Below are 22,500 nucleotides of genomic sequence, written 5' to 3' on the forward strand. Positions count from 1 at the left end.
TCCGCGCCCTCCAACCTACACACTCACCTGTGCACATCTCTCACTTTGCCATCCCATACACTCCTCCCTCTCTGCTCAGTCGATGCACTCCGCGCCTAAGCGCCTAAGCGCCTCCGTGCGTGTGCACAGAAACACAGAGAGGGAGAGAGAGAGAGAGACTGTCTCTTCCCAGAGAAACTGTTCTCTCTCTCTTTTCTCTCTCTCTCTCTCTCTCTCTCTCTCTCTCTCTCTCTCTCTCTCTCTCACACACACACACACACACACACACAGATATGGAAGAAGGGAAGACAGACACAGAATACTCCCTCCCATGCGCGCCCATGCCCTTAGATTCCCTCATTCAGAGAGAAGAGTAAGAGAGAGACATAGAGGAAGAGAGGCACACACAAAGAGCACACACAGAGAGAAACGAAAGAAAGAGGGACAAACACACACTCGCCTGCGCACGCACGCATAACACGGACTCCAGAGGCACAAGGCCACACAGTTGATTCCATGTTCCTCCATGCTAAGCCCTCCCTCACTGAACGGTCCCTCAGTGACCAATACTGATGTGTACCCATGGTTGTTATGCTGCTGCTGCTGCTGCTGCTGCTGCTGCTGCTGCTGCTGCTGCTGCTGCTGCTGCTGCAGCTCCTGCTGCTGCTGCTGCTGCTGCAGCTCCTGCTGCTGCTGCTGCTGCTGCTGCCGCCGCCGCCGCCGCCGCCACCGCCAGTGGGAATGGTGATGATGATGATGGGCTTGGTGGAACAGGCTGCTTGACCCATCTCCAGGGTCCTATACCCATTTTTGAGTAAAGACCAGGACCAAAACTTAATTGTGCTGGCTCTTGTTGTGATCAACCTCTGTGACCGAAGGTAAATTGGGGCGAGAATGGCTTATTTCTTCTTATAGCTCATGAGTACCACCCTGGGAGAAGTGGGGAGGACTGGAGGCGGGAGGGGGTGTGTTGGTATGGGTGGTGTGGTGTAAAGGATCTGAGGGCTTCGTGGTTGGTGGACCCAGAGGCAGGAACTTATGCAGAAGCTGTGCATGAGTTCAGCCTCTTCATTCTCTTATCCACCCCAGGACCACCTGCCTGGCGATTGGCACCATTCAGCCATCCCAGCCCATCCCCACCCCCACTCTCCTGCTGGTCACTTGGGGATCCAGACAACCATATCCCCCACACTTGGCTATACCCAGCACCTGAGGAGGGAATCTCCCCGATTCAAAGTCCCTCTTCCCAGATGTGCGCTGGTTTATGCCAACTTGACCAGAACAGACCAGCACAGTTGAGCCCCTTCCAACCTGGCACACAAACGGTTCCCTCATTGTGCCAGAACCTTTTCTTTCCTGCTCTGCCCCAGGAGCTCATCTGAATGCGATCCTCACCATATGAATATGCGCGACCTTTGTCCAACAGTCTATAACCATTCAAACCTTCAAGATCGTCTCCTTAAAACACCCAGAGACTCTTATCGAGGTCAAAGCCCCAATGCCTCCTCAAACCCCTAGTAGTTTAACTGTGTAGACTGTTGGCTCCTTGAATAACATTTTTTTTTCCTTTCGAGATAAACACGAGGGGAGCAAAGAAGAATCAGGGTACAGGCACAAAACTAAAAGCAAATCAAAACCGACGTCTAATTCTCAAATCCCATAGTCTCACGTCTTGTTTTCGCTTGCTCTGTTGTGAGCTGCAAAAGGCTCCAAGGGTCCCTTGGAGCATAGGCAGTGTGTCTGTCTGCTGTGGATCCTTTGGCTCCGTGGGCTCCAAGCCAGGCTGCTTCTCTCCTTAGCGGTTGTCCCTCGGTAGGGATGTCTCCAAGACTCTCACCTCCAAAGGTGACACAGCCTAGGCTGTGCTCTCTTTAGTGCCTCTGCCCCTGACACGGGGGGAGCCAAGACTGGGCTGCTCCCAGGGACACGGCCCCCCTCCTGTTTTGTGGCTTCTTCTTTCTTCTGCCCTGTTTTTCTTCCACCCTTTCAACACCCTCATACTAGAGAAGAGAGAAAAGGGGTTAAAGAGATAAGGACAGGTTCCCAGAATGAGACCCTGGCCAGGAGGGCAACGTTCTACTTACACTACTTCCCGCTGATTGAGGGAGCCAATTTCTCTGGGAGAGTTCAATATTGGTTGTCAGGATTTCCATGTTGTTACTGCTACTTCTACTGCTTCTGCTACGACTGACACTATTGTCCTCCTCCTCCTCGTCCTCTTCCTCCTCTGCCTCCAGCTCTTCCTCCTCTTCCTCCTCCTCCGCCTCCTCCACTTCTTCCTCCTCCTCTTCCTTCTCCCCCTCTTCCTCCACCTCCTCTCCCTCCTCTTTGTTTTCCTGCTGCTCCTCCTCCTCCACCTACTCCTCCTCCTCCGCTTCCTCATTTTCCTCCTCCTCCTCTTCCTTCTCCCCCTCTTCCTCCTCCTCCGCCTCCTCCTTTTTCTGCTCCTCCTCCTGCCGCTGCTGCTACTCCCCTTCCTCCACTTTCTCCTCCTCCTCCTTCTCCTCCTCCTCCCCCTTCTCCTCTTCCTCCTCCTCCCTCTCCTCTTCCTCCTCCTGCTGCTGGGATTGCTGCTCCCCTTCCTCCACTTTTTCCTCCTCCTCCTCCTCCTCCTCCTCTTCCTCCTCCTCCTCCTCATCCTCATCCCCCTCCTCCTTGGACAAATCCATTGTGCAAAAATATTTCATAAACCTTGATTCCAGAAACAAACAAACAACAACACACCCTGCCTCTTTGGGCCCTAACAGTCGCCCAATATTTCAGCAGCTGCCAAATCCTGCCGGTGCAAGAGCACATCATGGACAGCAGCCCCTTAGCCCCACACCTGGCATGAAAGGGATCTCTCTGGTGGGTTTTTGTTTTTTGTTGTTGTTGTTGTTGTTTTGGGTTTGTTTGTTTTATTTTTATTTTTTGGTTCTTGTTGTTGTTGTTTTAGATCCATGATTCCAAAATGGTCACTACACCTTTCTGTGTCACTGGGGCTCCCAGTCCAACTGGTCCTGCACCTTCACTAATGTCCTCTATCAGCTTCCCCTTCCTGGACTCCAGTCCTGCCGAGCATCCCAGCTCCTCACCTGCTCCCAGTGATCCCTCCCTTCATGCGTTCCATCCATCCCAGCCTGGCTGGCTCCTGCACATTCTCAAATGCCTGACTAGCGTGAGATGCAGTCTAGGCACCTATGCAACACAGCATCTGTATGTTGACCTTCAGGAAATACTCCCAGAGGGTTTCACCCGGGTCATGCTGCTGTCTCGTTAATCATGGCTACTTTCTCAGCTCCAGTTGAACAACATCAATGATTGTCCACGCTGAGGCGAGGTCTCACCTTGGTGGATCCAGTCTCCTGCTCATTAGTCACAGATGATTCTCCAGCCCGGGCTGACCTGGAACACAGATTCTTAACTCAGAACACCGAATGGCCCCAGCAGAGTCTATCAGGGACTCCCAAGCTGCCCTCTGAGTGGGTGTGGGATGGGATGAAAATGAAAACAACCTCATGAGCACCACCTCAGTCTGGTCATCTGCATGGCTCTCAAGAGTCCCTTCCAAGCTCCCTCAGGAGAGCACAGAGAGCTCGGGACCTCCAACTTGGAGCCTTTCCAGCCCAGAGGTCAAAGTCCCTCCACGATCCCCAAAGAGGTAGCTCATCAGGTCTGTCCCAGTAATGCCCCACTCCTGGTACCGATTTCAGTCCGAGCTAGACTTTGTAAGCTTGTGATCAGACGCTGTGGCTAAAAGCAACTTGGACAGAGAAGAGTTGATCTCGCCTTAAGGCTGCCACCTAAGTCCCTCCCAGAGGGAAGCCCCAGTAGGAGCCCAGAAGCAGGAAGCCATGCAGAAGTTGTCCGTGGTGGGCTTTTCCCTCCAGGCTGGCTTGCTGCTCCTGCTTTCTTCACAGCTCCAAGAGGAATGTGGATATGCTTTGCAGACAGCACAGATGTCCCGCCTCAACGAACTGAACTGAACCTCCCTCCAACTGCCAGCCCCAGAACATCATACTTATTCATCGTCACACAAAACTTGTTGGATCTCTTCTTTTTCCTCTGCCGAGGAGGCTAAAACAGGTTCCCCGCATCCCAAAGCCCCCAGCCCTGTGTACATATTTCATGAAGGAAAACATCAGGTCCCTGCAACTTTCCTCCTAACTGTGTACTGTTGGCAGTACCTACTTGAGAATGCCAAAGGTTCTGGGTGCTCCAGGACCGTCTTGTGACCCCAGAAGTAGCGCCAAAGCTGCAAAGCCCCCTCGGCCAAACAACCACATAGTTGAGAGGAGAGCATCTCCGTCTTCTACAAGGATGTCTTCAGCGTCAAAGAACTTGCTGAAAACAACCGATGCCTACCCTAGAGACAGTGAAAAACAACGATTTCGTTGTTGTTTTTTTGTTTTACTCTAGGTATCACGAGTGCACCGGAATTCCAGGACGCCAGAACACCTGCGCGGGAGTGTCAGGTCCTGACTTCAACACCCCAACCCCAACACCCACACCATCGCTACCTTCAGTGGGCTGCTCCGCAGCCAGCCATCGCTGACTGGTCCGGACCCTACCGCGCAGACTTTGCCAGCAGGCGCATGCTAGTGTGATCCTCCTCTGGACGAAGCCCAAGCAGAACAGAGGCACATGCGGATCTTTGCGATCCGCAAGCTCCCCACTCCCACACCCACCCTCACCCCGTCCCCACGCCCCTGTTGGGACACCTGCTGGCGAAGGCTTGCCTGCTGTCTGTTTGGCGCAGCCTCCTCCTCTCGCCCGGCGGCTGCCCGGGGACCGGCCGAACAGTCCCTTCCCGGATGCCCTTAGACTCTGGTGCCTCCCGGTGCCCACGAACCGGAGCCCTTCAGGTGGCAGAAGTGGGCTGGAGTCCGGTCCGGATAAGCATTGTCTGGGCTGCCCCCAGGATCTGCTGGCACTCTCACAAGGCTGCTAGCCATTGAGGTGGAGCTCAGTCCCCAGCTCAGCGCTCAGAATCCGACACTGTTTCCGCGCTGCCTGGCAGGGTCAAGGCGGAGGGATCCGGGCAGGGAGTGATTACCGGTGTGCCAAGGTTACTTTACTGATTCACATCCGCCACTGCAGCAGGCGACACAAGGGTCCTGAGAAACGGTGGCATTACGACCGCCCGCCACGGCCTCTGCTCGACTTAAACGGCCCTTGGGGGCTTTCTGGGAAATCCTGGCTCGCGACGCCCACTGTCGGTCCCTGGGAAGCTGGGTGCGAGAACCAAGCCAGGTGCTTCTGGCTCTGCCGGGAGCATCTGGTTCTCAATAAAACCTGCCCACAGGAACCCCTTCCGATCCTGCAAACATCCCCCTCTCGGTGCCACCACCACCGCCAAGCCCAGCACCAGCACCGTATTCCATTCACCTATAGATTTTCTACCTCCTAAAGATTTTACAAGAACATAAAACAAACAAAAAAAATGTGTGTATGTGTGTTCTTCAGTATATACTATCACACATATTTATACATGTTTGTATCTATACATACATCATATATAAACAAGTCTAATGTGCGTGCGTGTGTGTGTGTGTGTGTGTGTGTGTGTGTGTGTGTGTGTGTGTGTGTGTGTGAAATGAAAGAATTCGCTACCGATGTTTGAACTGGACGCTCCTTTGTGACTATTTCGGAAAGCTCACTGGGACCACCCTGTCATGCACGCGATGCACGCTAGGCGTGTCAATCAGGTGATACAGGTTATGCATTCGAGGTAGGTGCGACAGGAGGAGCGGGCTAGCCAGAGGGTTTGTTGGAGAGGTAAGAGCAGGCGATCAGGAGATGGAGTGGTGTTGAGATTCCCTCGGTGGACGAGTGTTTGTGATCCGGGCGGTGTGTGAGAAAGCTCGGCTTGTGATGGTGGCAGGTGAGAGGTCTGGGCTCCAGGGCAAGCAAGGAGTCTGAGCTGGGGAAGTGCAAAGTTGGCGTGTGGTGTCAGAGAGGCTGGTCCGGGATGTTAAGGTAGGCATGGTGCAGCCAGGGAGACTCTTAGGCAGAAGACGGTTCTGTGGTACTGGGTGATGGGTTTCTGGAAAGAAAGAGGAAAAGGGAAAGGGGGTGGAGAGAGAGAGAGAGAGAGAGAGAGAGAGAGAGAGAGAGAGAGAGAGAGAGAGAGAGAAATATGGAGGGGAGATGTGGAGTTGTGGTCTTGGTCTGTGTAGCTCATGTACAAACAAAAGGGTCACTCAAAAGGGGTCAGGGTGGTGAGGTGGGAAGTGGAGGGACTAAGAAGAGAGGCTTCCCTGACCGGGAATCGAACCCGGGCCGCGGCGGTGAGAGCGCCGAATCCTAACCACTAGACCACCAGGGAGCGTGGGTCCCATGCTCACGGCTATCAACTCCTGGAAACAGACAGACACACACCCTCTCGGCCACCAGGGCAGACATGCTGCCTGCCTGCCGGCCTGCCCGCCTGCCCGTCTCCTCATACCCGGCCGCCTGATGCATGCTAAGGCCTTAGGAGGCTGGCGTTCTCGATTCTCTCTTGGCCCTGGCCCTGGCCCTGGCGCTGGGCTGCCACTTGCCCCCTGGCCTCTGCCGCTTCCACAGCCATCACGGTGCGACTTCGGGGACTAGAAACTTGCCCCTGCCGCTTCTCCTCCCGGTGCCCACTACCTGAAAAGGTCTGGCGCTTTCCGATCTTCCCTGCCTACAGTAGAGCCTGGGCCCCAGCTCGGCGGAGCCAGGCAGGGCCCGGGTGGGCGCGTCCTGGGTGAGGACCTTGGCAAAAGTTGGGCACGCTGCGTTGGCCGGGAATCGAACCCGGGTCAACTGCTTGGAAGGCAGCTATGCTCACCACTATACCACCAACGCCGCACAGCCGGACCCACACCCCCACGTCGCCGCCGACTGCCACCACACGGCGCCCAGCGCCCTCGACGCCGCCTACCTCTTACTTGCCTGCGCACCGCACGCACGCACGGGGGACGCCCCAACCACGAACACACCCACGGCTCCTCCTCTCCGCGCTCTTCCTCGGCCTCCCACGCGCGCCTCTCACATGTTCACGCCTTTCCAATGGGGCGCTCCCGTCTCCTGGCTGCTGCAAGACGGCGCGCTAGCCCAGGCCAGTGCGCCAGGGACCGCTCCCGGCAGGCCGCCACCCTGAGCGGCCTGGGCGCCGGTGCAGTCGGCAGAAAAGGGGTTTGAGGGCTCCGGAGAGGCTTTGCTGGAGATTATGGGGCTCGGCGGGCTGACGTGGGTCTGGGTCTGCGCGTGGGGCGTGGGTGGAAGGGCTAGCGCCCGCGGGCCACCTAGGTGTCCAAAAAGGACATCATGTCTCCCCGTCGGGGAATCGAACCCCGGTCTCCCGCGTGACAGGCGGGGATACTCACCACTATACTAACGAGGACGACGACAGCCACAAACACACGCACTCCGTGCCCGTCTACCACGCCAGGGAAGAACCACAGGCGTCCGTCTCCCCCAACGACCACCTCTTGCTCTGCACTGCACCGCAACCCAAAAGACCCCGAAACCCGGCGTCAACACCAGGACCCCGACCCGCAGCCCCGCCAGACCACCGTGTCGCCGGACCCCTGTCCCCGCCGGGCTGGAGACCCGGCCTCTAAGCCACCGGTGCCGAGTGCGAGTGGTTGCGGGCAACACTCGCCGTGTCAGGACGAGAGGCTGGTGCCACACACCCGGGCCGCCCTGCGTGCTGTGGGGACAGACAGGGGGCCTGCAGGCCGGGGATCCGGCCCGGGACCTGGAGGTACTCTGGCGCCTAGCAGCGTCCCGTCGTCGGTGCTCTTCTGGCAAGGTAAAGTTCGGCGGGCGAGGCCCGCAGCTCGAGCACCCAGACGCGGCCAGACGAGGCCAGACGGGCGCCTGCCCCGGCGCGCCGTCCGCTGAAGCCCGCTTGCGCGCGCCTGGGCGCCGGTCGCCGGTCGCCTGCGAGGCGAGCGGTCTACGCCCCAGACCTGCTGTCAGGATGGCCGAGCGGTCTAAGGCGCTGCGTTCAGGTCGCAGTCTCCCCTGGAGGCGTGGGTTCGAATCCCACTCCTGACAAGCTTGCCTTTTGACACTCCACCGCACTCCATCCCACCGCGAAAGACCCGACTCCGAAGCCTTCCCTCACAGACCTGCATCTGCAGGAGAGCCCTCCCCTCAACACCAACCAACCTCTGCCGTTGGGGAGCGGGGGCGGGGGGTGGTCGTGTTGCGTCGGGTGGGAGAAGGTCGAGTGAGTAGGAGATAGGACCTGAGCACCCGGGTGACCAGCCAGCCGGGTGCCAGCGCCTTCTGTCCACAGCAAACCTCTGGGGGCCCCGAGTTTCAATCCAGCACACCGAAGCCCTGGCCTCCTCGAAGGACCATGTGCCCGCACTACAACAAGCTCTCCTCGCTCGCTCGCTCGCTCGCTCGCTTCCCACGAGTGTGCACACACCAGACACGCGCCAGGAGCGCGCGTAGGAGCGCGCCAGATACGTGCCAGTCAGTGGCTTCCAGGCGAGGCGAGGTACACACCCCACGACCTCAGCTAGAGGCCTGGACACTCCTCGTCCCCTCTGTCTGACCCAATTGGCCTCTCCTGACCGCTGATCCATCCATCTTTCCACCCATGCATCATTCCATCCATGAGTCCTTCCGAACAACCAGATATACAACAATGGAACCGTCCGACCGACCGTCCGTCCGTCTGTCCGTCCCTGCGTGCATCCACGCAAACAAAGGTCCATCCATCTATCTATCCATCGATCTATCGATCCATGCATCGATCCATGCATCGATCCATCCATCCATCCATCCATCCTTCCATCCATCCATCCATCCATCCATCCATCCATCCATCCATCCATCCATCCATCCAGGCGGGCAGCCAGCATTCGGAGCTAGGGTTCCTGGAGTGGCAGCAAGGGCAGGCTGTGAGAGCATCAGGTAGTAAGTGTGTTCAGGGCATGGGTGGTTCAGTGGTAGAATTCTCGCCTGCCACGCGGGAGGCCCGGGTTCGATTCCCGGCCCATGCAGAGTCCAGTCCCTTTTGGTCCTCACGCGCACCTTCCCTTCGCCCACCCTGGGCCGCACAGGGACAATCAATCACAGGACACTCCAGTGTGTCAACTCTACAGTGCTGCCAAACACCGCTTCACTTCTCCTATCTGTGTCTTCAGTGTGCCACAGCACCACTGTCCGCGCCCTCCAACCTACACACTCACCTGTGCACATCTCTCACTTTGCCATCCCATACACTCCTCCCTCTCTGCTCAGTCGATGCACTCCGCGCCTAAGCGCCTAAGCGCCTCCGAGCATGTGCACAGAAACACAGAGAGGGAGAGAGAGAGAGAGAGACTGTCTCTTCCCAGAGAAACTGTTCTCTCTCTCTTTTCTCTCTCTCTCTCTCTCTCTCTCTCTCTCTCTCTCTCTCTCTCTCTCTCTCTCACCCACACACACACACAAACACACACACAGATATGGAAGAAGGGAAGACAGACACAGAATACTCCCTCCCATGCGCGCCCATGCCCTTAGATTCCCTCATTCAGAGAGAAGAGTAAGAGAGAGACATAGAGGAAGAGAGGCACACACAAAGAGCACACACAGAGAGAAACGAAAGAAAGAGGGACAAACACACACTCGCCTGCGCACGCACGCATAACACGGACTCCAGAGGCACAAGGCCACACAGTTGATTCCATGTTCCTCCATGCTAAGCCCTCCCTCACTGAACGGTCCCTCAGTGACCAATACTGATGTGTACCCATGGTTGTTATGCTGCTGCTGCTGCTGCTGCTACTGCTGCTGCTGCCGCCGCCGCCGCCACCGCCAGTGGGAATGGTGATGATGATGATGGGCTTGGTGGAACAGGCTGCTTGACCCATCTCCAGGGTCCTATACCCATTTTTGAGTAAAGACCAGGACCAAAACTTAATTGTGCTGGCTCTTGTTGTGATCAACCTCTGTGACCGAAGGTAAATTGGGGCGAGAATGGCTTATTTCTTCTTATAGCTCATGAGTACCACCCTGGGAGAAGTGGGGAGGACTGGAGGCGGGAGGGGGTTTGTTGGTATGGGTGGTGTGGTGTAAAGGATCTGAGGGCTTCGTGGTTGGTGGACCCAGAGGCAGGAACTTATGCAGAAGCTGTGCATGAGTTCAGCCTCTTCATTCTCTTATCCACCCCAGGACCACCTGCCTGGCGATTGGCACCATTCAGCCATCCCAGCCCATCCCCACCCCCACTCTCCTGCTGGTCACTTGGGGATCCAGACAACCATATCCCCCACACTTGGCTATACCCAGCACCTGAGGAGGGAATCTCCCCGATTCAAAGTCCCTCTTCCCAGATGTGCGCTGGTTTATGCCAACTTGACCAGAACAGACCAGCACAGTTGAGCCCCTTCCAACCTGGCACACAAACGGTTCCCTCATTGAGCCAGAACCTTTTCTTTCCTGCTCTGCCCCAGGAGCTCATCTGAATGCGATCCTCACCATATGAATATGCGCGACCTTTGTCCAACAGTCTATAACCATTCAAACCTTCAAGATCGTCTCCTTAAAACACCCAGAGACTCTTATCGAGGTCAAAGCCCCAATGCCTCCTCAAACCCCTAGTAGTTTAACTGTGTAGACTGTTGGCTCCTTGAATAACATTTTTTTTTCCTTTCGAGATAAACACGAGGGGAGCAAAGAAGAATCAGGGTACAGGCACAAAACTAAAAGCAAATCAAAACCGACGTCTAATTCTCAAATCCCATAGTCTCACGTCTTGTTTTCGCTTGCTCTGTTGTGAGCTGCAAAAGGCTCCAAGGGTCCCTTGGAGCATAGGCAGTGTGTCTGTCTGCTGTGGATCCTTTGGCTCCGTGGGCTCCAAGCCAGGCTGCTTCTCTCCTTAGCGGTTGTCCCTCGGTAGGGACGTCTCCAAGACTCTCACCTCCAAAGGTGACACAGCCTAGGCTGTGCTCTCTTTAGGGCCTCTGCCCCTGACACGGGGGGAGCCAAGCCTGGGCTGCTCCCAGGGACACGGCCCCCCTCCTGTTTTGTGGCTTCTTCTTTCTTCTGCCCTGTTTTTCTTCCACCCTTTCAACACCCTCATACTAGAGAAGAGAGAAAAGGGGTTAAAGAGATAAGGACAGGTTCCCAGAATGAGACCCTGGCCAGGAGGGCAACGTTCTACTTACACTACTTCCCGCTGATTGAGGGAGCCAATTTCTCTGGGAGAGTTCTATATTGGTTGTCAGGATTTCCATGTTGTTACTGCTACTTCTACTGCTTCTGCTACGACTGACACTATTGTCCTCCTCCTCCTCTGCCTCCAGCTCTTCCTCCTCTTCCTCCTCCTCCGCCTCGTCCACTTCCTCCTCCTCCTCTTCCTTCTCCCCCTCTTCCTCCACCTCCTCTCCCTCCTCTTTGTTTTCCTGCTGCTCCTCCTCCTCCACCTACTCCTCCTCCGCTTCCTCATTTTCCTCCTCCTCTTCCTTCTCCCCCTCTTTCTCCTCCTCCTCTCCCTCTCTTGCTTTTACTGCTGGTCCTCCTCCTCCTCCTTTTTCTCCTCCTCCTGCTGCTGCTGCTGCTGCTCCCCTTCCTCCACTTTCTCCTCTTCCTCCTCCTCCTTCTTCTCCTCCTCCCCCTTCTCCTCTTCCTCCTCCTCCCTCTCCTCTTCCTCCTCCTGCTGCTGGGATCGCTGCTCCCCTTCCTCCACTTTCTCCTCCTCCTCCTCTTCCTCCTCCTCCTCCTCTTCTTCCTCCTCCTCCTCCTCATCCCCCTCCTCCTTGGACAAATCCATTGTGCAAAAATATTTCATAAACCTTGATTCCAGAAACAAACAAACAACAACACACCCTGCCTCTTTGGGCCCTAACAGTCGCCCAATATTTCAGCAGCTGCCAAAATCCTGCCGGTGCAAGAGCACATCATGGACAGCAGCCCCTTAGCCCCACACCTGGCATGAAAGGGATCTCTCTGGTGGGTTTTTGTTTTTTGTTGTTGTTGTTGTTGTTGTTGTTGTTGTTGTTTTGGGTTTGTTTGTTTTATTTTTTTTTTTGGTTCTTGTTGTTGTTGTTTTAGATCCATGATTCCAAAATGGTCACTACACCTTTCTGTGTCACTGGGGCTCCCAGTCCAACTGGTCCTGCACCTTCACTAATGTCCTCTATCAGCTTCCCCTTCCTGGACTCCAGTCCTGCCGAGCATCCCAGCTCCTCACCTGCTCCCAGTGATCCCTCCCTTCATGCGTTCCATCCATCCCAGCCTGGCTGGCTCCTGCACATTCTCAAATGCCTGACTAGGGTGAGATGCAGTCTAGGCACCTATGCAACACAGCATCTATATGTTGACCTTCAGGAAATACTCCCAGAGGGTTTCACCCGGGTCATGCTGCTGTCTCGTTAATCATGGCTACTTTCTCAGCTCCAGTTGAACAACATCAATGATTGTCCACGCTGAGGCGAGGTCTCACCTTGGTGGATCCAGTCTCCTGCTCATTAGTCACAGATGATTCTCCAGCCCGGGCTGACCTGGAACACAGATTCTTAACTCAGAACACCGAATGGCCCCAGCAGAGTCTATCAGGGACTCCCAAGCTGCCCTCTGAGTGGGTGTGGGATGGGATGAAAATGAAAACAACCTCATGAGCACCACCTCAGTCTGGTCATCTGCATGGCTCTCAAGACTCCCTTCCAAGCTCCCTCAGGAGAGCACAGAGAGCTCGGGACCTCCAACTTGGAGCCTTTCCAGCCCAGAGGTCAAAGTCCCTCCACGATCCCCAAAGAGGTAGCTCATCAGGTCTGTCCCAGTAATGCCCCACTCCTGGTACCGATTTCAGTCCGAGCTAGACTTTGTAAGCTTGTGATCAGACGCTGTGGCTAAAAGCAACTTGGACAGAGAAGAGTTGATCTCGCCTTAAGGCTGCCACCTAAGTCCCTCCCAGAGGGAAGCCCCAGTAGGAGCCCAGAAGCAGGAAGCCATGCAGAAGTTGTCCGTGGTGGGCTTTTCCCTCCAGGCTGGCTTGCTGCTCCTGCTTTCTTCACAGCTCCAAGAGGAATGTGGATATGCTTTGCAGACAGCACAGATGTCCCGCCTCAACGAACTGAACTGAACCTCCCTCCAACTGCCAGCCCCAGAACATCATACTTATTCATCGTCACACAAAACTTGTTGGATCTCTTCTTTTTCCTCTGCCGAGGAGGCTAAAACAGGTTCCCCGCATCCCAAAGCCCCCAGCCCTGTGTACATATTTCATGAAGGAAAACATCAGGTCCCTGCAACTTTCCTCCTAACTGTGTACTGTTGGCAGTACCTACTTGAGAATGTCAAAGGTTCTGGGTGCTCCAGGACCGTCTTGTGACCCCAGAAGTAGCGCCAAAGCTGCAAAGCCCCCTCGGCCAAACAACCACATAGTTGAGAGGAGAGCATCTCCGTCTTCTACAAGGATGTCTTCAGCGTCAAAGAACTTGCTGAAAACAACCGATGCCTACCCTAGAGACAGTGAAAAACAACGATTTCGTTGTTGTTTTTTTGTTTTACTCTAGGTATCACGAGTGCACCGGAATTCCAGGACGCCAGAACACCTGCGCGGGAGTGTCAGGTCCTGACTTCAACACCCCAACCCCAACACCCACACCATCGCTACCTTCAGTGGGCTGCTCCGCAGCCAGCCATCGCTGACTGGTCCGGACCCTACCGCGCAGACTTTGCCAGCAGGCGCATGCTAGTGTGATCCTCCTCTGGACGAAGCCCAAGCAGAACAGAGGCACATGCGGATCTTTGCGATCCGCAAGCTCCCCACTCCCACACCCACCCTCACCCCGTCCCCACGCCCCTGTTGGGACACCTGCTGGCGAAGGCTTGCCTGCTGTCTGTTTGGCGCAGCCTCCTCCTCTCGCCCGGCGGCTGCCCGGGGACCGGCCGAACAGTCCCTTCCCGGATGCCCTTAGACTCTGGTGCCTCCCGGTGCCCACGAACCGGAGCCCTTCAGGTGGCAGAAGTGGGCTGGAGTCCGGTCCGGATAAGCATTGTCTGGGCTGCCCCCAGGATCTGCTGGCACTCTCACAAGGCTGCTAGCCATTGAGGTGGAGCTCAGTCCCCAGCTCAGCGCTCAGAATCCGACACTGTTTCCGCGCTGCCTGGCAGGGTCAAGGCGGAGGGATCCGGGCAGGGAGTGATTACCGGTGTGCCAAGGTTACTTTACTGATTCACATCCGCCACTGCAGCAGGCGACACAAGGGTCCTGAGAAACGGTGGCATTACGACCGCCCGCCACGGCCTCTGCTCGACTTAAACGGCCCTTGGGGGCTTTCTGGGAAATCCTGGCTCGCGACGCCCACTGTCGGTCCCTGGGAAGCTGGGTGCGAGAACCAAGCCAGGTGCTTCTGGCTCTGCCGGGAGCATCTGGTTCTCAATAAAACCTGCCCACAGGAACCCCTTCCGATCCTGCAAACATCCCCCTCTCGGTGCCACCACCACCGCCAAGCCCAGCACCAGCACCGTATTCCATTCACCTATAGATTTTCTACCTCCTAAAGATTTTACAAGAACATAAAACAAACAAAAAAAAATGTGTGTATGTGTGTTCTTCAGTATATACTATCACACATATTTATACATGTTTGTATCTATACATACATCATATATAAATAAGTCTAATGTGCGTGCGTGCGTGTGTGTGTGTGTGTGTGCGTGTGTGTGTGTGTGTGTGAAATGAAAGAATTCGCTACCGATGTTTGAACTGGACGCTCCTTTGTGACTATTTCGGAAAGCTCACTGGGACCACCCTGTCATGCACGCGATGCACGCTAGGCGTGTCAATCAGGTGATACAGGTTATGCATTCGAGGTAGGTGCGACAGGAGGAGCGGGCTAGCCAGAGGGTTTGTTGGAGAGGTAAGAGCAGGCGATCAGGAGATGGAGTGGTGTTGAGATTCCCTCGGTGGACAAGTGTTTGTGATCCGGGCGGTGTGTGAGAAAGCTCGGCTTGTGATGGTGGCAGGTGAGAGGTCTGGGCTCCAGGGCAAGCAAGGAGTCTGAGCTGGGGAAGTGCAAAGTTGGCGTGTGGTGTCAGAGAGGCTGGTCCGGGATGTTAAGGTAGGCATGGTGCAGCCAGGGAGACTCTTAGGCAGAAGACGGTTCTGTGGTACTGGGTGATGGGTTTCTGGAAAGAAAGAGGAAAAGGGAAAGGGGGTGGAGAGAGAGAGAGAGAGAGAGAGAGAGAGAGAGAGAGAGAGAGAGAGAGAGAGAGAGAGAGAAATATGGAGGGGAGATGTGGAGTTGTGGTCTTGGTCTGTGTAGCTCATGTACAAACAAAAGGGTCACTCAAAAGGGGTCAGGGTGGTGAGGTGGGAAGTGGAGGGACTAAGAAGCGAGGCTTCCCTGACCGGGAATCGAACCCGGGCCGCGGCGGTGAGAGCGCCGAATCCTAACCACTAGACCACCAGGGAGCGTGGGTCCCATGCTCACGGCTATCAACTCCTGGAAACAGACAGACACACACCCTCTCGGCCACCAGGGCAGACATGCTGCCTGCCTGCCGGCCTGCCCGCCTGCCCGTCTCCTCATACCCGGCCGCCTGATGCATGCTAAGGCCTTAGGAGGCTGGCGTTCTCGATTCTCTCTTGGCCCTGGCCCTGGCCCTGGCGCTGGGCTGCCACTTGCCCCCTGGCCTCTGCCGCTTCCACAGCCATCACGGTGCGACTTCGGGGACTAGAAACTTGCCCCTGCCGCTTCTCCTCCCGGTGCCCACTACCTGAAAAGGTCTGGCGCTTTCCGATCTTCCCTGCCTACAGTAGAGCCTGGGCCCCAGCTCGGCGGAGCCAGGCAGGGCCCGGGTGGGCGCGTCCTGGGTGAGGACCTTGGCAAAAGTTGGGCACGCTGCGTTGGCCGGGAATCGAACCCGGGTCAACTGCTTGGAAGGCAGCTATGCTCACCACTATACCACCAACGCCGCACAGCCGGACCCACACCCCCACGTCGCCGCCGACTGCCACCACACGGCGCCCAGCGCCCTCGACGCCGCCTACCTCTTACTTGCCTGCGCACCGCACGCACGCACGGGGGACGCCCCAACCACGAACACACCCACGGCTCCTCCTCTCCGCGCTCTTCCTCGGCCTCCCACGCGCGCCTCTCACATGTTCACGCCTTTCCAATGGGGCGCTCCCGTCTCCTGGCTGCTGCAAGACGGCGCGCTAGCCCAGGCCAGTGCGCCAGGGACCGCTCCCGGCAGGCCGCCACCCTGAGCGGCCTGGGCGCCGGTGCAGTCGGCAGAAAAGGGGTTTGAGGGCTCCGGAGAGGCTTTGCTGGAGATTATGGGGCTCGGCGGGCTGACGTGGGTCTGGGTCTGCGCGTGGGGCGTGGGTGGAAGGGCTAGCGCCCGCGGGCCACCTAGGTGTCCAAAAAGGACATCATGTCTCCCCGTCGGGGAATCGAACCCCGGTCTCCCGCGTGACAGGCGGGGATACTCACCACTATACTAACGAGGACGACGACAGCCACAAACACACGCACTCCGTGCCCGTCTACCACGCCAGGGAAGAACCACAGGCGTCCGTCTCCCCCAACGACCACCTCTTGCTCTGCACTGCACCGCAACCCAAAAGACCCCGAAACCCGGCGTCAACACCAGGACCCCGACCCGCAGCCCCGCCAGACCACCGTGTCGCCGGACCCCTGTCCCCGCCGGGCTGGAGACCCGGCCTCTAAGCCACCGGTGCCGAGTGCGAGTGGTTGCGGGCAACACTCGCCGTGTCAGGACGAGAGGCTGGTGCCACACACCCGGGCCGCCCTGCGTGCTGTGGGGACAGACAGGGGGCCTGCAGGCCGGGGATCCGGCCCGGGACCTGGAGGTACTCTGGCGCCTAGCAGCGTCCCGTCGTCGGTGCTCTTCTGGCAAGGTAAAGTTCGGCGGGCGAGGCCCGCAGCTCGAGCACCCAGACGCGGCCAGACGAGGCCAGACGGGCGCCTGCCCCGGCGCGCCGTCCGCTGAAGCCCGCTTGCGCGCGCCTGGGCGCCGGTCGCCGGTCGCCTGCGAGGCGAGCGGTCTACGCCCCAGACCTGCTGTCAGGATGGCCGAGCGGTCTAAGGCGCTGCGTTCAGGTCGCAGTCTCCCCTGGAGGCGTGGGTTCGAATCCCACTCCTGACAAGCTTGCCTTTTGACACTCCACCGCACTCCATCCCACCGCGAAAGACCCGACTCCGAAGCCTTCCCTCACAGACCTGCATCTGCAGGAGAGCCCTCCCCTCAACACCAACCAACCTCTGCCGTTGGGGAGCGGGGGCGGGGGGTGGTCGTGTTGCGTCGGGTGGGAGAAGGTCGAGTGAGTAGGAGATAGGACCTGAGCACCCGGGTGACCAGCCAGCCGGGTGCCAGCGCCTTCTGTCCACAGCAAACCTCTGGGGGCCCCGAGTTTCAATCCAGCACACCGAAGCCCTGGCCTCCTCGAAGGACCCTGTGCCCGCACTACAACAAGCTCTCCTCGCTCGCTTCCCACGAGTGTGCACACACCAGACACGCGCCAGGAGCGCGCGTAGGAGCGCGCCAGATACGTGCCAGTCAGTGGCTTCCAGGCGAGGCGAGGTACACACCCCACGACCTCAGCTAGAGGCCTGGACACTCCTCGTCCCCTCTGTCTGACCCAATTGGCCTCTCCTGACCGCTGATCCATCCATCTTTCCACCCATGCATCATTCCATCCATGAGTCCTTCCGAACAACCAGATATACAACAATGGAACCGTCCGACCGACCGTCCGTCCGTCTGTCCGTCCCTGCGTGCATCCACGCAAACAAAGGTCCATCCATCTATCTATCCATCGATCTATCGATCCATGCATCGATCCATGCATCGATCCATCCATCCATCCATCCTTCCATCCATCCATCCATCCATCCATCCATCCATCCATCCATCCATCCATCCAGGCGGGCAGCCAGCATTCGGAGCTAGGGTTCCTGGAGTGGCAGCAAGGGCAGGCTGTGAGAGCATCAGGTAGTAAGTGTGTTCAGGGCATGGGTGGTTCAGTGGTAGAATTCTCGCCTGCCACGCGGGAGGCCCGGGTTCGATTCCCGGCCCATGCAGAGTCCAGTCCCTTTTGGTCCTCACGCGCACCTTCCCTTCGCCCACCCTGGGCCGCACAGGGACAATCAATCACAGGACACTCCAGTGTGTCAACTCTACAGTGCTGCCAAACACCGCTTCACTTCTCCTATCTGTGTCTTCAGTGTGCCACAGCACCACTGTCCGCGCCCTCCAACCTACACACTCACCTGTGCACATCTCTCACTTTGCCATCCCATACACTCCTCCCTCTCTGCTCAGTCGATGCACTCCGCGCCTAAGCGCCTAAGCGCCTCCGAGCATGTGCACAGAAACACAGAGAGGGAGAGAGAGAGAGAGACTGTCTCTTCCCAGAGAAACTGTTCTCTCTCTCTTTTCTCTCTCTCTCTCTCTCTCTCTCTCTCTCTCTCTCTCTCTCTCTCACACACACACACACACACACACAAACACACACACAGATATGGAAGAAGGGAAGACAGACACAGAATACTCCCTCCCATGCGCGCCCATGCCCTTAGATTCCCTCATTCAGAGAGAAGAGTAAGAGAGAGACATAGAGGAAGAGAGGCACACACAAAGAGCACACACAGAGAGAAACGAAAGAAAGAGGGACAAACACACACTCGCCTGCGCACGCACGCATAACACGGACTCCAGAGGCACAAGGCCACACAGTTGATTCCATGTTCCTCCATGCTAAGCCCTCCCTCACTGAACGGTCCCTCAGTGACCAATACTGATGTGTACCCATGGTTGTTATGCTGCTGCTGCTGCTGCTGCTGCTGCTGCTGCTGCTGCCGCCGCCGCCGCCACCGCCAGTGGGAATGGTGATGATGATGATGGGCTTGGTGGAACAGGCTGCTTGACCCATCTCCAGGGTCCTATACCCATTTTTGAGTAAAGACCAGGACCAAAACTTAATTGTGCTGGCTCTTGTTGTGATCAACCTCTGTGACCGAAGGTAAATTGGGGCGAGAATGGCTTATTTCTTCTTATAGCTCATGAGTAGCACCCTGGGAGAAGTGGGGAGGACTGGAGGCGGGAGGGGGTTTGTTGGTATGGGTGGTGTGGTGTAAAGGATCTGAGGGCTTCGTGGTTGGTGGACCCAGAGGCAGGAACTTATGCAGAAGCTGTGCATGAGTTCAGCCTCTTCATTCTCTTATCCACCCCAGGACCACCTGCCTGGCGATTGGCACCATTCAGCCATCCCAGCCCATCCCCACCCCCACTCTCCTGCTGGTCACTTGGGGATCCAGACAACCATATCCCCCACACTTGGCTATACCCAGCACCTGAGGAGGGAATCTCCCCGATTCAAAGTCCCTCTTCCCAGATGTGCGCTGGTTTATGCCAACTTGACCAGAACAGACCAGCACAGTTGAGCCCCTTCCAACCTGGCACACAAACGGTTCCCTCATTGAGCCAGAACCTTTTCTTTCCTGCTCTGCCCCAGGAGCTCATCTGAATGCGATCCTCACCATATGAATATGCGCGACCTTTGTCCAACAGTCTATAACCATTCAAACCTTCAAGATCGTCTCCTTAAAACACCCAGAGACTCTTATCGAGGTCAAAGCCCCAATCCCTCCTCAAACCCCTAGTAGTTTAACTGTGTAGACTGTTGGCTCCTTGAATAACATTTTTTTTTTCCTTTCGAGATAAACACGAGGGGAGCAAAGAAGAATCAGGGTACAGGCACAAAACTAAAAGCAAATCAAAACCGACGTCTAATTCTCAAATCCCATAGTCTCACGTCTTGTTTTCGCTTGCTCTGTTGTGAGCTGCAAAAGGCTCCAAGGGTCCCTTGGAGCATAGGCAGTGTGTCTGTCTGCTGTGGATCCTTTGGCTCGGTGGGCTCCAAGCCAGGCTGCTTCTCTCCTTAGCGGTTGTCCCTCGGTAGGGACGTCTCCAAGACTCTCACCTCCAAAGGTGACACAGCCTAGGCTGTGCTCTCTTTAGGGCCTCTGCCCCTGACACGGGGGGAGCCAAGCCTGGGCTGCTCCCAGGGACACGGCCCCCCTCCTGTTTTGTGGCTTCTTCTTTCTTCTGCCCTGTTTTTCTTCCACCCTTTCAACACCCTCATACTAGAGAAGAGAGAAAAGGGGTTAAAGAGATAAGGACAGGTTCCCAGAATGAGACCCTGGCCAGGAGGGCAACGTTCTACTTACACTACTTCCCGCTGATTGAGGGAGCCAATTTCTCTGGGAGAGTTCAATATTGGTTGTCAGGATTTCCATGTTGTTACTGCTACTTCTACTGCTTCTTCTACGACTGACACTATTGTCCTCCTCCTCCTCGTCCTCTTCCTCCTCTGCCTCCAGCTCTTCCTCCTCTTCCTCCTCCTCCGCCTCGTCCACCTCTTCCTCCTCCTCTTCCTTCTCCCCCTCTTCCTCCACCTCCTCTCCTCCTCTTTGTTTTCCTGCTGCTCCTCCTCCTCCACCTACTCCTCCTCCTCCTCTTCCTCATTTTCCTCCTCCTCCTCTTCCTTCTCCCCCTCTTCCTCCCCCTCTCCTCCTCCTCCTCCTTTTTCTCCTCCTCCTCCTGCCGCTGCTGCTGCTCCCCTTCCTCCACTTTCTCCTCCTCCTCCTTCTTCTCCTCCTCCCCCTTCTCCTCTTCCTCCTCCTCCCTCTCCTCTTCCTCCTCCTGCTGCTGGGATCGCTGCTCCCCTTCCTCCACTTTCTCCTCCTCCTCCTCTTCCTCCTCCTCCTCCTCTTCTTCCTCCTCCTCCTCCTCATCCCCCTCCTCCTTGGACAAATCCATTGTGCAAAAATATTTCATAAACCTTGATTCCAGAAACAAACAAACAACAACACACCCTGCCTCTTTGGGCCCTAACAGTCGCCCAATATTTCAGCAGCTGCCAAAATCCTGCCGGTGCAAGAGCACATCATGGACAGCAGCCCCTTAGCCCCACACCTGGCATGAAAGGGATCTCTCTGGTGGGTTTTTGTTTTTTGTTGTTGTTGTTGTTGTTGTTGTTGTTGTTGTTGTTTTGGGTTTGTTTGTTTTATTTTTTTTTTTTGGTTCTTGTTGTTGTTGTTTTAGATCCATGATTCCAAAATGGTCACTACACCTTTCTGTGTCACTGGGGCTCCCAGTCCAACTGGTCCTGCACCTTCACTAATGTCCTCTATCAGCTTCCCCTTCCTGGACTCCAGTCCTGCCGAGCATCCCAGCTCCTCACCTGCTCCCAGTGATCCCTCCCTTCATGCGTTCCATCCATCCCAGCCTGGCTGGCTCCTGCACATTCTCAAATGCCTGACTAGCGTGAGATGCAGTCTAGGCACCTATGCAACACAGCATCTGTATGTTGACCTTCAGGAAATACTCCCAGAGGGTTTCACCCGGGTCATGCTGCTGTCTCGTTAATCATGGCTACTTTCTCAGCTCCAGTTGAACAACATCAATGATTGTCCACGCTGAGGCGAGGTCTCACCTTGGTGGATCCAGTCTCCTGCTCATTAGTCACAGATGATTCTCCAGCCCGGGCTGACCTGGAACACAGATTCTTAACTCAGAACACCGAATGGCCCCAGCAGAGTCTATCAGGGACTCCCAAGCTGCCCTCTGAGTGGGTGTGGGATGGGATGAAAATGAAAACAACCTCATGAGCACCACCTCAGTCTGGTCATCTGCATGGCTCTCAAGACTCCCTTCCAAGCTCCCTCAGGAGAGCACAGAGAGCTCGGGACCTCCAACTTGGAGCCTTTCCAGCCCAGAGGTCAAAGTCCCTCCACGATCCCCAAAGAGGTAGCTCATCAGGTCTGTCCCAGTAATACCCCACTCCTGGTACCGATTTCAGTCCGAGCTAGACTTTGTAAGCTTGTGATCAGACGCTGTGGCTAAAAGCAACTTGGACAGAGAAGAGTTGATCTCGCCTTAAGGCTGCCACCTAAGTCCCTCCCAAAGGGAAGCCCCAGTAGGAGCCCAGAAGCAGGAAGCCATGCAGAAGTTGTCCGTGGTGGGCTTTTCCCTCCAGGCTGGCTTGCTGCTCCTGCTTTCTTCACAGTTCCAAGAGGAATGTGGATATGCTTTGCAGACAGCACAGATGTCCCGCCTCAACGAACTGAACTGAACCTCCCTCCAACTGCCAGCCCCAGAACATCATACTTATTCATCGTCACACAAAACTTGTTGGATCTCTTCTTTTTCCTCTGCCGAGGAGGCTAAAACAGGTTCCCCCGCATCCCAAAGCCCCCAGCCCTGTGTACATATTTCATGAAGGAAAACATCAGGTCCCTGCAACTTTCCTCCTAACTGTGTACTGTTGGCAGTACCTACTTGAGAATGCCAAAGGTTCTGGGTGCTCCAGGACCGTCTTGTGACCCCAGAAGTAGCGCCAAATCTGCAAAGCCCCCTCGGCCAAACAACCACATAGTTGAGAGGAGAGCATCTCCGTCTTCTACAAGGATGTCTTCAGCGTCAAAGAACTTGCTGAAAACAACCGATGCCTACCCTAGAGACAGTGAAAAACAACGATTTCGTTTTTTTTTTTGTTTTGTTTTGTTTTGTTTTGTTTTACTCTAGGTATCACGAGTG

General features: G+C 56.1%; 10 non-coding genes across 10 annotated transcripts; 4 read left to right on the forward strand and 6 right to left on the reverse strand.

Annotated features, from left to right (window-relative positions):
* Positions 1 to 6,214: 6,214 nt before the first annotated feature.
* On the reverse strand, positions 6,215 to 6,286 carry Trnae-cuc (transfer RNA glutamic acid (anticodon CUC)). The gene has a single exon. It is a non-coding gene; the product is annotated as a tRNA-Glu (tRNA).
* A 431-nt stretch (positions 6,287 to 6,717) lies between these two features.
* On the reverse strand, positions 6,718 to 6,789 carry Trnag-ucc (transfer RNA glycine (anticodon UCC)). The gene has a single exon. It is a non-coding gene; the product is annotated as a tRNA-Gly (tRNA).
* A 466-nt stretch (positions 6,790 to 7,255) lies between these two features.
* Positions 7,256 to 7,327, reverse strand: Trnad-guc (transfer RNA aspartic acid (anticodon GUC)). The gene has a single exon. It is a non-coding gene; the product is annotated as a tRNA-Asp (tRNA).
* A 576-nt stretch (positions 7,328 to 7,903) lies between these two features.
* On the forward strand, positions 7,904 to 7,986 carry Trnal-cag (transfer RNA leucine (anticodon CAG)). The gene has a single exon. It is a non-coding gene; the product is annotated as a tRNA-Leu (tRNA).
* Positions 7,987 to 8,874: 888 nt separating this feature from the next.
* On the forward strand, positions 8,875 to 8,945 carry Trnag-gcc (transfer RNA glycine (anticodon GCC)). The gene has a single exon. It is a non-coding gene; the product is annotated as a tRNA-Gly (tRNA).
* A 6,329-nt stretch (positions 8,946 to 15,274) lies between these two features.
* On the reverse strand, positions 15,275 to 15,346 carry Trnae-cuc (transfer RNA glutamic acid (anticodon CUC)). Its single transcript has one exon. It is a non-coding gene; the product is annotated as a tRNA-Glu (tRNA).
* A 431-nt stretch (positions 15,347 to 15,777) lies between these two features.
* Trnag-ucc (transfer RNA glycine (anticodon UCC)) lies at positions 15,778 to 15,849 on the reverse strand. Its single transcript has one exon. It is a non-coding gene; the product is annotated as a tRNA-Gly (tRNA).
* A 466-nt stretch (positions 15,850 to 16,315) lies between these two features.
* Positions 16,316 to 16,387, reverse strand: Trnad-guc (transfer RNA aspartic acid (anticodon GUC)). The gene has a single exon. It is a non-coding gene; the product is annotated as a tRNA-Asp (tRNA).
* Positions 16,388 to 16,963: 576 nt separating this feature from the next.
* Positions 16,964 to 17,046, forward strand: Trnal-cag (transfer RNA leucine (anticodon CAG)). Its single transcript has one exon. It is a non-coding gene; the product is annotated as a tRNA-Leu (tRNA).
* Positions 17,047 to 17,910: 864 nt separating this feature from the next.
* Positions 17,911 to 17,981, forward strand: Trnag-gcc (transfer RNA glycine (anticodon GCC)). The gene has a single exon. It is a non-coding gene; the product is annotated as a tRNA-Gly (tRNA).
* Positions 17,982 to 22,500: the final 4,519 nt, after the last annotated feature.

Source organism: Rattus norvegicus, chromosome 13, assembly GCF_036323735.1.
Source record: "Rattus norvegicus strain BN/NHsdMcwi chromosome 13, GRCr8, whole genome shotgun sequence".
Taxonomy (NCBI): Eukaryota; Metazoa; Chordata; class Mammalia; order Rodentia; family Muridae; genus Rattus; species Rattus norvegicus.